The sequence below is a fragment of the Staurois parvus genome, unplaced genomic scaffold, assembly GCF_062004578.1.
Source record: "Staurois parvus isolate SC_StPar_1 unplaced genomic scaffold, SC_StPar_1.0 ptg001066l, whole genome shotgun sequence".
Taxonomy (NCBI): domain Eukaryota; kingdom Metazoa; phylum Chordata; class Amphibia; order Anura; family Ranidae; genus Staurois; species Staurois parvus.
The window spans coordinates 3,566,751-3,585,188 of NW_028318862.1; positions in this window are offsets into that span (position 1 = coordinate 3,566,751).

Genomic DNA, 18,438 nt, shown 5'->3' on the forward strand with positions numbered 1-18,438 from the left:
GGGCAAGGACACAGGGGCCCCATGATCCCCTATTGCCCGGGGGCCCCATGAGTTGTCAGTCTGCTTATAAGTTGTTGTAAGCATCTTGAATTTTATTCGTTATGTGAGTGGAAGCCAGTGGAGGGATTGACAGAGAGGGGTGGTAGACACTAAATGGTTGGTAAGGTGGATGAGTCTGGGAGCAGAACTGATGGACTGGAGGGGGGATAGCCTATGTAAAAGTAAGCCAATGAGGAGGGAGTTGCAGTAGTCAAGGCAGGAGATGACCAGGGAGTGAATTAGAAGCTTTGTGGTGTCATTGGTAAGGAAGGTGTAACTTAACCGGACCCCGAATGCACTTGGGTATTTCCGTTAGACTCCCGCTTCCCTGTCCGAACACAGATCCACGGACACCACCACTGAGCCAAACAAGAATAGATGACACCAGTCTGTCTGAACATGGAACTCTTTATTTTAAACTCAGACAGGCTTTTTATACAATACACAATGAGACTGATCACATGATCATATGCAAAAGCAGCTACATACAGAAATAGACTTAACCTCCCTGGCGGTATGATTATTTCAGATTTTTGGTGCTGAAAGCGGTACCATTATTTTGCATTGAAATATGTAGTTTTTTATTGTAGGCTGTAATTTTTAGGAATAACTCCCTGAAATCTGCCCGAACAAGAGTCTAGTAAACATCCCGGGTATGATAAAATTTGAAACACGAAATCATACATTATAATTTAATAAATAATCATAAAATAATAATAATATAATAATAATACATTTAATTCAATAATATAATCAAACCAAAAACACTGAAATTTGAAACATAGCGCCAAGTTCGCACATCGCTGAGCAAAGTCGCAAAATCGATTTCAGTGTCTGATGACGAATTTCCCCACAAATCATTATCACTCAATTCTGCAAGTGGTTCTGATTTACTATCGCTGTTCTCTAGCTGATCTAAACCCACTTTTGACCTAAAGGGATGCTTTTTGGACGCCATGGACGTTTCTCAGTTTCCAGGCAGAAAGAACAGACAAAATGCAGACAGGGGACAGGAAAAGCACTCGGGACAAAATGTATGTGAAATGGGTTGAAACAGCAATGTTTTACTATGTAAAATTTGTTTGGAAAAAAATGACATTTTTAAAAATGTTCAAATTTCCCGCCGCCGCCAGCGCCCGTACGTCCCGACGTCACAGGGACCGGAACACAGAAGCCGGATGCCGGCATCGGCCGGAGGAGATGGCCGGGGACGCTGCAGGGGACACATAGCGGGAGCGAAGGACAAGGTAAGCTCTGCAGGGACTCCCTATGCAGCGCCGCATGGTAAGCCCGAGTGTAGCTCGGGGTTACCGCTTTTGGTACTGAAATTTTACCCCGAGCTACACTCGGGAATACCGCCAAGGAGGTTAACACTCTAAACCGTAAGTTAATTAGGTTAGCTAGCTGGGTGATCTAAACAAAAGGTGAATGGAAATTCACACCTAGACAATGGTGGGATGAATTAGAATCTCACTAAAGAGCACATGGTCCGGCTCCTTCAATTCACAGCTCTAGTTCAGAATCAGCAACCAGGAATAGTCTTCATATAGGTGATAAATATTACTGTCACATCTGAAGTAATTCCAACCGCATTCTCAGCGTCCATTAGTCACCCTGTGCCCCTAAGAGACACAGGGTGACTTACACATAAGAGGGATATGGGGAGCTGAGACAGGGTCTCCCGACCTCTCCAAAGTGAGCTGTGTTCCATGGGCCCCCCACCCAAAGTGACTCCCGTCACAGAAGGGGCATATCTTGGAGATGTTTCGGAGGTTGAGGCGGAAAGCTTTGACAGCGATTGGATGTGGGGCCGAAAGGAGAGTTCAGAGTCCAGGATTACACCCTGATATGTGGGGACGGGTTGATGGTTGAGCTGTTGATTTTGACAGAGAAGTCAGTGGAAGGGGTATATTAAAGACTCTATAGAAAATCCTGTGTTAATGCAATGTATCCAAAAGAACTTTAAGTCCATAAGCTATAGACATCGGGTTCACATTGCAGTTTGCCTTTTAACCTCCCTGGCGGTATTCCCGAGTGTAGCTCGGGGTAAAATATCAGTGCCAAAAGCGGTAACCCCGAGCTACACTCGGGCTTACCATGCGGCGCTGCATAGGGGGTCCCTGCAGAGCTTACCTTGTCCTTCGCTCCCGCGATGTGTCCCCTGCAGCGTCCCCGGCCATCTCCTCCGGCCGATGCCGGCATCCGGCTTCTGTGTTCCGGTCCCTGTGACGTCGGGACGTACGGGCGCTGGCGGCGGCGGGAAATTTGAACATTTTTAAAAATGTCATTTTTTTCCAAACAAATTTTACATAGTAAAACATTGCTGTTTCAACCCATTTCACATACATTTTGTCCCGAGTGCTTTGTCCTGTCCCCTGTCTGCATTTTGTCTGTTCTTTCTGCCTGGAAACTGAGAAACGTCCATGGCGTCCAAAAAGCATCCCTTTAGGTCAAAAGTGGGTTTAGATCAGCTAGAGAACAGCGATAGTAAATCAGAACCACTTGCAGAATTGAGTGATAATGATTTGTGGGGAAATTCGTCATCAGACACTGAAATCGATTTTGCGACTTTGCTCAGCGATGTGCGAACTTGGCGCTATGTTTCAAATTTCAGTGTTTTTGGTTTGATTATATTATTGAATTAAATGTATTATTATTATATTATTATTTTTTATGATTATTTATTAAATTATAATTTATGATTTTGTGTTTCAAATTTTATCCTACCCGGGATGTTTAATAGACTCTTGTTCGGACAGATTTCAGTGAGTTATTCCTACAAATTACAGCCTACAATAAAAAAACTACATGCAAAATACTTTCCATGCAAAATAATGGTACCGCTTTCAGCACCAAAAATCTGAAATAATCATACCGCCAGGGAGGTTAAGATGTTCTTCCAACTGTCAGTTTGTAAAAGCTTTGGTGCAGCCTCCGTAGGTGTAATGTACAGCAGTGAATGTCAACTCCATCTAGCTGCTGACGGACATGCTACTTAGTTCAATCCCAGAAACCTGCAAGGAGGGGAGGGCAAGGTTTCAACTGTCTAGGGGCCTCCACAGAATTTATTCCAGCACTGATTGCCATGAGAAAGAGACATCTTATCCACTGTGCAGGTAACAATAACCACTGGGGAAACACCGCTTACATTTGTTTGCATTATTCATTTTCCTTTGCGCAAATTGGCAACCTCAGTTTCTCATTTATTTTGGTTTATTGACATAATCAATTGTCCACCAGGTATATATTTAAACGTCTTGCTACTCAGGGCCAGCTCCCAGCTTTTATTGTACCGTGAAGGTGCCACCTCCAACCCTCCAAATCCCACTGTCTGCTGTGGTTCCCAGGCTCTTTAGCTGCTCCAGGAAACAAGGAAGAGGCCTGCAGTAAACAACGTCAGGAAGGTCAAGGAACATCCTTTACCAAATCAGTGAACCTAGAAATGCTCAGCTCTGAGCTTTTCTGGATTTCGAGCTGTCAGAATCCCAGGTTAAACACCAGGTAAACAGCTAATCAAGCACAGTTTTGTTCTTGATCGGTTGAAAGGGAGGACAGGGAAGACATTAGGGGGTTTATTTACTAAAGCTGGAGAGTCCAAAATCAGACTTCCTTCTGCATAGAAACCAATCAGCTTCTAACCTCAGCTTGTTCAATGAAGCTTTGGCAATGAAACCTGGAAGCTGATTGGTTTCTATGCAGAAGGGAGTCTGATTTGGACTCTCCAGCTTTAGTAAATAAACCCCTTCAATAGACACCAATGTCTCTATAAAGAGAACCTGTCATCTGTCAATGGAATTGAAAAAATGGTGCTGCTCTACCGTAAACAGGGCCTATAGACCTAAAAACACACACACACACACACATATATATATATATATATATATATATATATATATATAAATCCTGCAAACTCCACCGTCTTAGATTTATAAAGACATCTTATATAAATAGATACATTCCATACTGTGCAAAAAAAGTATCAAGCATATAAAAAAATTAAAACAGAAAATAAATCACCAAGACTATCAAAAAGTTGTGCAAAACCACAAATTAGTCCCTTAAACAAGGGCATAAGTGACACAAATCACAAACTAGGAAAGTGATGGACAAATGGCCTAAATATTGCCTTAAAGTCTGTGCAGTGAGAATTGACTGACAACTGGCATAAATGTTGCCTTTAACCACCTACCGTCCGGCCGTTGTATAAAAACGGCCGGTCGGTGGCAGTGCTGGGTCGGGTGGCCGTTTATAAACGGCCTCCCCGCACCCTGTTTGTGCGCGCTCCCTGGGAGCGCGCAGCACCGTGATCTGGTGCCCGCTGTGTCCTCCGGACACAGTGGAACACCAATCATCAGACGGGACCTCTGTACGAGGTCCCGATCATGTGATCACTGATTGGCCAATCAGTGATCACATGCAAAGTAGTAAGCAAGATGTCACTTGTGACATCATTGCTTACTACGTGTGAAATCTGTGAATGATCACCGAGGTCACATGGTACAAGGCTATTCACAACAGCCTTGTACCATGTGACAAGCTGTGACCAATCACAGCTCACTCAGTAGTTCTCAATGGCTGCAAGAATGCAGCCAGAGAGAAGGAGAAATTATTGCTTTTACATCCTTTATGGGTGTAAAAGCAATCAGTGTAAAAAAAAAAAAAAAAAATACTCATCACCTCCCACAAGTAGTACAGTGTCACCATGGTAAACCTGTACTGCTAGGGTGACAGTATGTAAAAAAAAAAATAAAAAGTAATATAAAATTTTTTTTTTTTTAAATGTTTAAAAATTATAATTTTGGTTATAAACTAATTTGTTTTTTTGGGGTTTTTTTTTTAACTAAAAACATAAAGGAATAAATTTTGGCCAAGTTTTATGATGAAATACTATTTATTTGCAACATTTTATAAGAAAAACACTTTTTTTCAAAATTTTTGGACTTTTTAATCTACATAGCAAAAAAAATAAAAATCCCAGTGCTGAATACCACCAAAATAAAGCTTTATCTGTCTCAAAATGCTAAAAAATTCATATGGGTACAGTGTTGCATGACCGCGCAATTGTCATTCACAGTGTGATAGCGCTGAAAGCTGAAAATTGGCCTGGACTGGAAGGGGGTAAAAGGGTCCGGACTGGAAGTGGTTAAAGATGCACGGTGAGAAGGTTAAGATATAACCTGAGTGAAAACAGACAACAGGACCAGAAAAATGTCCTTCCACATATACAGTAAGTGTCTCAAAAAAGTGATGGTGACCACAGAAACAAATAATAAACAATAACGTGCTCGAGTCCCTGAATTTGGGACTTAATGTGCTTTATAAATAAACATCAAACTGCGACAACAAAGGAGTTTTAAAAGTGACGCAATGTGCTACATAGATAAATAAACGTAATTCTATACAAAAAGTGGCAATAAATAAGTGCCACCAATGGTTATAATATTAAACAAATGTGTAGCGCAGCACCATTTTTTCAATTCCCTTGTATTCTATGCAGGTGTATAGTCAGGTGACAGCTGCTTCCTAATTTTAGGTTATTATATATGTCATTTGTGGTTAGCGCAGGTGATTCATATACTGTCATCTGTCAATGCCATCACTCAGAGGCTTATTAGTCCACTTGTGATAGCAATAAAGTTAAATGAAAAAAAATGTACCCTCTTCTACAGGTGAAGCTCGAAAAATTAGAATATTGTGCAAAAGTACATTTGTTTCAGTAATGCAACTTAAAAGGTGAAACTAATATATGAGATAGACTCATTACATGCAAAGCAAGATAGTTCAAGCTGTAATTTGTCATAATTGTGATGATTATGGCTTACAGCTCATGAAAACCCCAAATCCACAATCTCAGAAAATTAGAATATTACATGCAATCAATAACCAAGGATTGGACCTCTGAAAAGTAGAAGCATGTATATATACTCAGTACTTGGTTTGGGCCCCTTTTGCAGCAATTACTGCCTCAATGCGGCGTGACATGGAAGCTATCAGCCTGTGGCACTGCTGAGGTGTTATGGAAGACCAGGATGTTTCAATAGCGGCCTTCAGCTCTTCTGCATTGTTCGGCCGCATGTCTCTCGTCTTTCTCTTGGCAATGCCCCATAGATTTTCTATGGGGTTCAGGTCAGGCGAGTTTGCTGGCCAATCAAGCACAGTAATCCCACGGTCATTGAACCAGGTTTTGGTGCTTTTGGCAGTGTGGGCAGGTGCCAAGTTCTGCTGGAAAATGAAGTCAGCATCCCCATAAAGCTCGTCTGCGGAAGGAAGCATGAAGTGCTCCAAAATCTCCTGGTAGACGGCTGCGTTGACCCTGGACTTAATGAAGCACAGTGGACCAACACCAGCAGATGACATGGCTCCCCAAATCAACACAGACTGTGGAAACTTCACACTGGACTTCAAGCCTCTTGCAGTGTGTGCCTCTCCATTCTCCCTCCATACTCTGGGTCCTTGGGCCTCTCCATTCTTCCTCCATACTCTGGGTCCTTGGGCCTCTCCATTCTTCCTCCATACTCTGGGTCCTTGGGCCTCTCCATTCTTTCTCCATACTCTGGGTCCCTGGTTTCCAAATGAGATGCAAAAGTTGCTCTCATCAGAAAAGAGGACTTTGGACCACTGAGCAACAGACCAGGTCTGTTTTTCTTTATCCCAGGTACGACATTTGAAGCCCATGTCCAGGATCCGTCTGTGTGTGGTGGCTCTTGATGCACTGACTCCAGCCTCAGTCCACTCCTTGTGAAAGTCCCCAACACTTTTGCATGGCCTTTTCCTGACAATCCTCTCCAGGCTGCAGTCATCCCTGCTGCTTGTGCACCTTTTTCTTCTACACTTTTCCCTTCCACATAACTTTCTATTAATGTGCTTTGATACAGCACTTTGGGAACATCCAGCTTCTTTTGCAATTACCCTTTGAGGCTTTCCCTCCTTATGGAGGGTGTCAATGATGGTTTTCTGCACAACTGTCAGGTCAGCAGTCTTTCCCATGATTGTGATTCCTACTGAACCAGACTGAGAGACCATTTAAAGGCTCAGGAACCCTTTGCAGGTGTTATGGCTTAATTAGCTGATTAGAGTGGAACACTTTGAGCCGAGAATATTGCACCTTTTCACAATATTCTCATTTTCTGAGATTGTGGATTTGGGGTTTTCATGAGCTGTAAGCCATAATCATCACAATGATGACAAATCACGGCTTGAACTATCTTGCTTTGCATGTAATGAGTCTATCTCATATATTAGTTTCACCTTTTAAGTTGCATTACTGAAATAAATGAACTTTTGCACGATATTCTAATTTTTCGAGTTTCACCTGTACGCTCTTTTACTACTACCAATAGTACTACCAAACCCCGCTGACAGCTGAAACATTAAAGAATGTTTTTACTGCTAAAATATCAAATTACTTATTAGAATAAGTAATGCGGTATTTTAGTAGCTGTGCGGTATCTTACTGCGGTAAGACACCGCTTAGTGAATTGTCCATATGAGAAGTTCACAGTTGAACTTTGTTAGGTTCGAATGTTCGACCGCAAACTGAACAGGAGGGTGTTTGTCCCATCACTACTGGTGATATTAGTGTCAGATTGCCCACCGTACTATTACAGTCCCACTATAAGTCGCTGATTGCCACCTTTACTAGTATAAAAAAAAAATTCCAGTATATATAGTGTCATTTGTAGACGTTATAATTTTCACGGAAACCAATTAATATACACGTATTGGGATATACCAAAGACATGTAGCAGAATACATTTTGGCCCTAGATTTATAAACAAACTGTATTTTTTTTTTAAATTAGATGTTTTACAGCAAAAAGTAAAAAATATAGTTTTTTTTGCTCAAAATTTTCTGCCTTTTTTTTTGTTTATAGTGCAAAAAATAAAAAAAAAACAGTGGTGATCAAATTCCACCAAAAGAAAGCTCTATTTATAAGAAAAAAAATATCTATTGCATTTGTGTACAGTGTTGCATGACTGCGCAATTGTCAGTTAACCTCCCTGGTGGTGTGATTATGTCAATATTTTTGAATGTCAAAGCGGCACATTGTTCTGCATGGAAATTTAAGTGTCTGATGAGGAATTTCCCCACAAATCATTATCGCTCAATTCTGCAAGTGATTCTAATTCACAATCACTGTTCTCTAGCTGATCTAAAACCGCTTTTGACCTAAAGGGACGCTTTTTGGACGCCATGGATGTTCTCAAGTTTCCAGGCAGAAAGAAGGGTAATAGTGCAGGCAGGGCACAGGACAAAGCACTCGGGACAAAATGTATGTGAAATGGTTTGATACAGTAATGTAATACTCAGGGGCGGACTGACAACTCATGGGGCCCCCGGGCAATAGGGGATCATGGGGCCCCTGTGTCCTTGCCCAAACTCAAAAAAGCCTATGAAAAAAGTACCAGGGGCATCTCATGGGGCCCCCTACTGAGCCCGGGCCCTTGGGCAGTGCCCGAGTTTCCAAATGGTCAGCCTGTCCCTGGTAATACTAACAGATTACAATGTATTGTGTGTATGTCATGTTTTTACTTTTTTTAATCTCCCGCCGGTTCCGCCCCCCTGTGTCGTGGCGCTTGCAGGGAATGGAACCCGGAAGACAGATGCCGGCATTGGTTGGAGGACCCAGTGGGAGGACCAGGGGCGGACTGACAACTCATGGGGCCCCGGGCAATAGGGGATCATGGGGCCCCTGTATCCTTGCCCAAACTCAAAAAAGCCTATGAAAAAAGTACCAGGGGCATCTCATGGGGCCCCCTACTGACCCCGGGCCCTCGGGCGGTGCCCGAGTTTCCAAATGGTCAGCCCGTCCCTGGTAATACTAACAGATTACAATGTATTGTGTGTATGTCATGTTTTTACTTTTTTTAATCTCCCGCCGGTTCCGCCCCCCTGTGTCGTGGCGCTTGCAGGGAAGGGAACCTGGAAGACAGATGCCGGCATTGGTTGGAGGACCCAGTGGGAGGACCAGGGGCGGACTGACAACTCATGGGGCCCCCGGGCAATAGGGGATCATGGGGCCCCTGTGTCCTTGCCAAAACTCAAAAAAGCCTATGATAAAGGTACCAGGGGCATCTCATGGGGCCCCCTATTGACCCCGGACCCTCGGGCAGTGCCCGAGTTTCCAAATGGTCAGTCCACCCCTGGGGAGGCGGGAGGATATCGGGGGATTGCAGGGACAAGGTAAATTACACTACACACACACTACAGTGTAATCCCAAGTGTGACTCGGGGTTACCACTTTTGATACTGAAAATTAACCCCGAGCCACACTTGGGATTACCGCTAGGGAGAATAAAGTAGCGCAGTGCTGTATAGCAAAAAATGGCCTAGTCATGAAAGGAGGTTAATCTTCCAGAGGGCAAGCGGTTGAGATAGTTTTTGATCTCTTGTGGAACCATGCTAATAATTTGTGTTGGATATTCTGTTTGTAGAATGTTGTTGCCCCTTAAATTCCCCTATACATGATGCATTATTGCCATAATGCGTATGTAATGTATACCCTGGAAATGCATTGTTTTGTGTTGAAATTCTTTTTTGTCTATTTACAATAAACATCTCTTTGATTTAAAAAAAAAAGGAAAAAAAATGTTTTAAAAAATTTCTATTAAAATAAACACATTAACAAAAACAAGTACCTAGGTCTAACCTTGAATTTGTGTGTAAACAGCGACTCCGTAACTCATATTAGGTATTGCTGGAGTAAGTGCAATCATTTTAGGGTGATCATTCCCTCTTATCCGTAAAATTATGACCTGTAAAGGCTTTTAGAGTGTTGCTTATGGGCAATTTTGAGTACTAAAGTTTTTCTCCATTTCGAGGGCGTGCACAGTGTTAAGGTTTCATATTCATGGTATCTATTCACTCAACGTAACCTCATCTTTTTATTTCACAAACAGGGGTGGACTGACCATTTGGAAACTCAGGCAGTGCCCGAGGGCCCGGGGTCAGTAGGGGGCCCCATGAAATGCCCCTGGTACCTTTTTCATAGGCTTTTTTGAGTTTGGGCAAGGACACAGGGGCCCCATGATCCCCTATTGCCCGGGGGCCCCATGAGTTGTCAGTCCACCCCTGTTCACAAAACAATTGGATATTATATTGTGTTTGTGTGCACTAAAATTAATTTTCATATATTTTTTATTCAAAGTATAGATATGATAATCAGTTGCCAAATATTGTGACACGTAGGGGGTTATTTCCTAAAACTGGTGCATGTGCAATCTGGGGCAGCTCTGCATAGGAACAAATCAGCTTCCAGCTTATATTGCCAAAGCTCAATTGAACAAGCTGAAGCAGGGACGGACTGACAACTCATGGGGCCCCCGGGCAATAGGGGATCATGGGGCCCCTGTGTCCTTGCCCACATTCAAAAAAGCCTATAAAAAAGGTGAATCCAACACAACAAACACTTTACTCCTGCGCTAGGAAAGGACTCAGTAGACCCAATAGGAATGTTCTGGAATTTTCTGGAATATGCACTGCTTGCTGCCCTCAACAGACCGGGGTGGTCCGAATACACTGGATACAAATGGAGAAACAGAAAAAGGGCGCACCGACCTAGTGCATTATCGTTTAAAATAATTTATTAAAGAAACAAAAATAGGTATCATACTCACAATGGACATAACACAGGCATGTCAAACTGAACAAGATGTATGATCCAAACAACATCTGAGTCCATACGTTGGAATCCTGCATGACCAACTGGCTAACGCGTTTCGAGGACACAACCTCTTCCTCAGAGCTCTGAGGAAGAGGTTGTGTCCTCGAAACGCGTTAGCCAGTTTGACATGCCTGTGTTATTATGTCCATTGTGAGTATGATACCTATTTTTGTTTCTTTAATAAATTATTTTAAACGACAATGCACTAGGTCGGTGCGCCCTTTTTCTGTTTCTCCATTTGTATCCAGTATAAAAAAGGTACCAGGGGCATTTCATGGGGCCCCCTACTGACCCCGGGCCCTCGGGCAGTGCCCCAGTGCTCGAATGGTCAGTCCGCCCCTGAGCTGAAGTTAGAAGCTGATTGGCTACCATGCAGAGCTGCATGCAGATTCGGAGTGCTCCAGTATTAGTAAATCTCCCCCTTTGTGCCATTGTTTTATTCTACTCTGCTTTTGGAAAATGGATAATAGTGTGGGGGCTTCAAGTAATTTTCTAGAAAAAAAAATGCAGGAAAATAAAAAAGTAGTGAGGTGGTTAACCGAAGAATAACTGGCCTGTCTATGCAAAGGAACGAATATCCTTCATTCAAATCTTGGAAAGTTGGGAACTGTTCAGTTCTTTTATGTGCGAAGGGAAACGGAGATTGATCCATGTCTGGTAGATAAGAACTATGAGCTGGCAATGCATGCTGGGAATTGTGGTTTCTCAGCAGATAAAGCGCCCAGTCCTTCCAGGTGGGACTTAGACAGTGCTGGAAATTATGACAGATAGACATTACACAGAAACAAAAGACCTTTCAGGACATCTGAAATCCCTGAAATGGAAAAATAACGAGGCTGGAGAAGCAGAGCCAGGTCCCATCACCTTCCATTTGTCAGCCCCAATTCCAGGTGATTAGAATGTTGTTAGCATCGGACTAGCAGCAGAGGAAGATTAATATGATTTCACAAAGCGTTCTGTCGCTCTCCTCACCCCTAATCGGCTTGTGATCTTTCTGCCCACTCTGTATCAGGACAACATTTACAGAAAACAGAACATAAGTCACTAAGTAAACAACACACTTCAAAATGCAACTTTGCCTTCCTTCGGGATGGAGTGTCTCGATTCTCTATGATCAATCATCTGGCAGATGTGTTATCTGGGGTGAGGCAGGCTAAATGCACATTTTTTATTTATATTTTTTATCTAAAGATGTGTGCTAGTAAAACTCCAGGAGTACAAAGGAACGGTCGTAGAAGTTTGCTAAAGTATGCTGAGGAGGAACTCAGAACGAACATGCTGCATGATATGCAAGGCCACCATTAGAAATCAAAGGGCCCCTCCACCACACAGAGAAGGGACTTTAAATACCATATGCACAGTAATCCTGCCAGTTGCAGCTCCCAACAAATAAATAGAAGTTCCCTGGGCCTCATCAGTTCAGCAACAGGAACCAGGAATAAAGAGGGGACTGTGTCACGCTGGTTCTAGTCTGCCCTGGAGGATTGATATAATAAGAGGCTGGAAAGGTCATTTATTTGTCAGGAGCCATGGCATGGAGGATTACTCCGACTGCTACCCAAAAATGAGTTAATAGTATCCTCCCTGTCCCCGGCCCCTGTTGCTTCACTGATAGGGCCCAGGGAACTTGTATTTAAAGCGTTATTAATATCGGTGCTGGTGGCATTTTATGGCACTTATTTTTGCAAATGAAAAGAAATTTAGCAGTTTCATGTTGTGTTGATTCAACCATTAGCCGCCCGGCCTATAGCCGTTTGGCGGCCGCAAAAATGCATTACCTTTCCGGGGTGTACGCCATTTGGCGTCCTCCCGCACATGCGCAGTTTGCGCGGTGGCAGAGCCGCGCAGCGGCGCGATCTCTCACCGGCCGTGTACCTCGGACACGGCCGATGACAGATCTGAGTGCCGGCCCCGTTGTCGGTACCATGTGACCTGCTGTGACCAATCACAGCAGGTCACATGACAGTTGTATACAATGGATGGCTTCATTCATGCCATCCATTGTATACTAGTGCCTAGCTGTGAATGGTCACAGCTAATCACATGCACATGTCATGTGATTAGCTGTGGCCAAATCACAGCTAAGCACAAAATAAAAAAAAAAAAATAAAAAACCTGAATGAATCGATTTCATTCAGGTAAATGCTTGCTTATTCCAAAGTAATTCTTTGCTATAAGCAAATTTTGTAAAAAAAAAAAAAAAATTACTGATCACTTCCCCAAAGTAGTATAATGTTACTATGGCAACATTGTACTACTTTGGTCGTAGTAAAATATGAAAAAAAATCTTAAAAAAATGTAATAAAAAAAAAAAAATAAAAAAAAATATATATATATATATATATATTTTTTTTTTTCATACTATCACCAGTCAGTGTCCCTGATCACTGCCATGCCAGTTATATGATGATGCTGTACTGCACTGGTGACAGTATGTAAAAAAACAAATAGTGAAAATAATTTTTTTAATTTTTTTCATTTTCCGAAAAATTATGACAAAAAAAATACAACTTCAAAAAACTCACCATGCCTCTTATGAAGTACGTTGGACTGTCTACTCTGCAAAAAGGGTCATTTGGGGGATATCTGTACTGTTCTGACATTCTTGGACCTTAAGAAATTAGATTGGCTGTCAGTACTTCAGGATTGATCAATATTCAGATCTATACCATAGTTTGTGAACTATATAACTTTCCTACAAACTAAAAAATACATCCTAATTTGGGTTATTTTCACCAAAGACATGTAGTAGAATACATCTCGGCCTAAATTTATGAAGAAAAATTATTTATTTGTAAACTTTTATAACAGAAACAAAGAAAAACGTGTTTTTTTTTTCAAACTTTTTGGTCTTTTTTTGTTAATTTAGCAAATTTAGCTCTAGTTGTGTGAAGAAAATGATAAAATTTTAGTTTGGGTACAATGTTGTATGACCGCGCAATTGTCATTCAAAGTGTGAGAGCGCTGAAACGTGAAAAATGGCCTGGGCAGGAAGGTGTAAAATTGCCCGGTGTTGAATTGGTTAATATTTTCTACTCTTTTTAAAATGTATTTATTTATTGGGGGGGGGGGGGGTAAGTAGCTGGTTTTGCCTAGGGCACAAAATAGTCTAGCACCGGCCTTGTCTCTATAGACACCTCCTAGCTGGGTACACCTCTCCCAGGAACCCTCCAAGGAAGCAGCCTCATACAGGGATCTCCAGCCCTGACCTAAAAGGCTTTTTGCAGTCTGCCCTATCTCCCATCTCTTTAAGGAATAGAATGTCTACAACTCTGTCTATCTGCTCCCCCCGGTATGCAGATACAGGTGCACTGCACCCGGTCTCCTGCCCTGTCCAGGTCCGATATGTGTTGATTACATTCTCACAGATGTGGCATGTATGCAGGGGCGGACTGGCCATTTAGACACTCGGGCACTGCCCGAGGGTCCGGGGTCAGTAAGGGGCCCCATGAGATGCCCCTGGTACCTTTTTCATAGGCTTTTTTGAGTTTGGGTAAGGACACAGGGGCCCCATGCTCCCCTATTGCCCAGGGGCCCCATGAGTTGTCAGTCCGCCCCTGCATGTATGGCTCCCATGCCTCAAGTCTACTGTGTCCTCTCCCCACCTAGCTTATATATGGATGCTCGTTCACCCAGTGGTGTAGTTTCGTGCTGCCCTAGGCAAAACAAAAATTGGCTTCCCCCCCACACAGAGATCTTGACACCGACCAACATCCCCCTCTCCCACGAAGACAGCCTGACATTGACCAACAACACCCCCCCCCTCCAAGAGAGCTTTCTACTACCACCACCACCCCTCATACACTAGCCACCCCCCCAGCCCGGTGAGAGAGAGAAGACACTCACCTTCATAGCTCTGGACATCCCCGTGAACAAGAGTAGGGCTCTGCATACACCATCAAGCAGCCCACAGCATCTCTCGGATTCCACCTGGTCTTCATTCGGCATGTGTTCCTTCTTCCATTCCTTCTTCCTGATGGCGGCACTGCACCCCTAAAAAATTCTGCTGCCTCCCTGAAAAATGCTGCCCTAGGCAAATGCCTTGTTTTCCTTGTGCCCCTACACTCACCTGTGGGAAGGCTCTACCCAAAAGAGGCCTAACACCTCGTGTCACTACCTGTTGTACCAGACAATATTCTGGTACAGAGCTACCTAGTAGCAAACTGGCCAACTTCACCTGCCTACAAGGCTGTTAAGGAATGATTTGCATGACTTCGCACACTATCTTGAAATGGGAAGTAATCCTTAATATTTGGAATATGTTATGAAGGAGACGTGAATATCTTTTGTGCTAAGAAGGCTCCACTGTTCCACTGTATCAAGTAAATTAATGAACCTCTAAGTAATTCTATTTCTAGACTGTTGCTAGAGGGAGCTCTAATCAGGGGTGTATTTACCACAAGGCAAACAAGGCATTTGCCTAGGGTGGCACTTTTTAGGGGGGCAGCGCTGCCCCCCGGAAGAAGGGACATATGCGGCATGGGGACCAGGTGGGATCCGAGGGAGGCTGCGGGCTGCTTGATGGTGGATGCAGAGCCTGACTGTCGTTCCCAGGGATGTCCAGAGCTGTGAAGGTGAGTGTCTCTCTCTGTTGCCGGCAAGGGGGTGGGTATTAGTGGAAGGCTCTCTCGGGTGGGGGTGGGGATGGGGCAGGGGTGTTGTTGATCACTGTCAGGTTCTTTCCATGGGGGGGACGTCTGGTGTTGGTCGGTGTTAGGCTCTCTCTGCCGGGGAGGGGGGGGGCATCCGATTTTTGTGTTGTCTAGGGCAGCACAAAACCTAAATACACCCCTGGCTCTAATGATTTGTAGTGTGGCTTCAGGGGACGATCAACCAACAAGCTCACATTAAGCTCAGAATGAGCAAGTGAGCAACTTATGTTTTCTGTCTCCTCTTTAAACACAGGCTAGTCACACTCAGTTTATGTTATCTTTATTCAGTTTTGTGTTTGTTCTGACATTCACTTTCTCTGTTTAGTATCCTATATGTTAGTAATGGTAACTCTCTAACACAAATTGAAGTGCTTTTCCATGTGGCCTGCACTGCCACTATAGAGAAAGTAATTATCTGTATAATGTGATCCATTTCTGTTTGTCACATTAAACTCGGAATGAACAAGTGAACCACACGTGTTTTCTGTCTCCTCTGTAAATACAGATACTGCAGGCTGCATCTTTGTCATACCTCACACTCAGATTACCTATAGCCCTGTAACACTAGGCACTGGATAGGCCTCCTTCTGGAAGCAGCGTCTTTGCAGAAAGAATGTATGTCGCTTGTAAAAGTGTCTAACACAGCAATGGGCAAACTACGGCCTTTTAATCCGGCCCGCTTGTTAATGGCAAACATTGGCTGTCAGGATGTAGGCGGGGCAGCGTGACGAACTCCTCTCCTCTCACAGTCCGCCCTGAAGACCGGAACGGCGCGGGAACACGGCGAGAGGAACGCGCGGAGCAAAGGTAAGTGAATTGACACAATATGGGGAATGAATTACTATAGGGGGGATGAATTACTATATGGGGGATGAATTACTATGGGGGATGAATTACTATGGGGGATGAATTACTATATGGGGGATTAATTACTATGGGGGATGAATTACTATGGGGGATGAATTACTATATGGGGGATTAATTACTATAGGGGGGATGAATTACTATATGGGGGATGAATTACTATATGGGGGATGAATTACTATGGAGGATGAATTACTATATGGGGGATGAATTACTATGGGGGATGAATTACTATATGGGGGATGAATTACTATGGGGGATGAATTACTATGGGGGATGAATTACTATATGGGGGATGAATTACTATAGGGGGGATGAATTACTATATGGGGGATGAATTACTATGGGGGATGAATTACTATGGGGGATGAATTACTATATGGGGGATTAATTACTATATGGGGGATGAATTACTATATGGGGGATTAATTACTATGCTTACTATGGGGGAATATTACTATACTTACTATGGATGGCATGGTAGTGGCTGGGCCGGCCAGCAGCTAGTCCGGCCCCCGGGTCCAATATATAAACCCATTGCGGCCCTCAAGTCAAAAAGTTTGCCCACCCCTGGGCTAACACCTTTACAAGCATTTAGGCGCATGTACAGGCATCAAGTGCTTAGGCGTTAATTCATTTAATTGGCCATAAAAATAATTTATACTGGCTATTGAAATGAATTAACGCTCAGGTACTAAATGCACCTAGCCAAAACGCTGCTCCTGGACGCACTGGCAGTGGGGTTTTTTTCTGCCTCTAAATTCTCCTGCCACTAAAAGCTTCTAAAGGTCTCTGTGTACATGGACACATAGGTTAACGTAGAGGGGCATTTGGAAGCAGGATAAAAAAATGCCTGACGCCTCTAGGAGCAGCTGAAATACTCTGAATGGTCTAGGGTCATCAGTAGTGTACCCCAGGGTTCAGTGGTAGGACCCTTACTTTTTAATATATTTATAAACAATATAGGGTTTGGGATTAAAAATCCCATTTCAGTCTTTGCAGATGACACCAAGCCGTGCAGTAGAATAACGTCCTTACAGGATGTCTCAAACTTACAAGCCGACCTCACTGCTCTGTGTAATTGGGCAACTATGTGGCAAATGAGGTTTAATGTTGATAAATGTAAGGTTCTGCTATTGGGGGCTAAGAATATTCATGCATCATACATACTAGGGGGGTACAACTGGGGGAATCAAGGTGGAGAAGGATCTGGGGGGGTCAATGGTGGAGAAGGATCTGGGAGTTCTGGTAGATCACAAGCTTAATAATGGCATGCAATGTCAAGCTTCAGTTTCTAACGCAAGCAAAATCCTCTCTTGTATTAAAAGAGGTATAGATTCCAGAGAGAGATATCATTTCCCCCGGTACAAATCATTAGTAATACCTCATCTGGAATATGCAGTTCAGTTTTGGGCACCAATTCACAAAAAGAACATTGGGGAACTGGAGAAAGTACAGAGAAGGGCAACCAAACTGATAAGAGGCATGGAGGAGATCAGCTATGAGGAAAGATTAGAGGAACTGAATTTATTCTCTTTTGAGAAGAGGAGATTAAGGGGGGATATGATCACCATGTATAATACATAAGGGGGGATATGATCTCCATGTATAATACATAAGGGGGGGGATATGATCTCCATGTATAATACATAAGGGGGGATATGATCTCCATGTATAATACATAAGGGGGGATATGATCTCCATGTATAATACATAATGGGGGATATGGTCTCCATGTATAATACGTAAGGGGGGATATGATCACCATGTATAATACATAAGGGGGGATATGATCTCCATGTATAATACATAAGGGGGATATGATCTCCATGTATAATACATAAGGGGGGATATGATCTCCATGTATAATACATAAGGGGGATATGATCTCCATGTATAATACATAAGGGGGGATATGGTCACCATGTATAATACATAAGGGGGGATATGATCACCATGTATAATACATAAGGGGGATATGATCTCCATGTATAATACATAAGGGGGGATATGATCTCCATGTATAATACATAAGGGGGATATGATCTCCATGTATAATACATAAGGGGGGATATGATCACCATGTATAATACATAAGGGGGGGATATGATCTCCATGTATAATACATAAGGGGGGATATGATCTCCATGTATAATACATAAGGGGGGATATGATCTCCATGTATAATACGTAAGGGGGGATATGATCACCATGTATAAT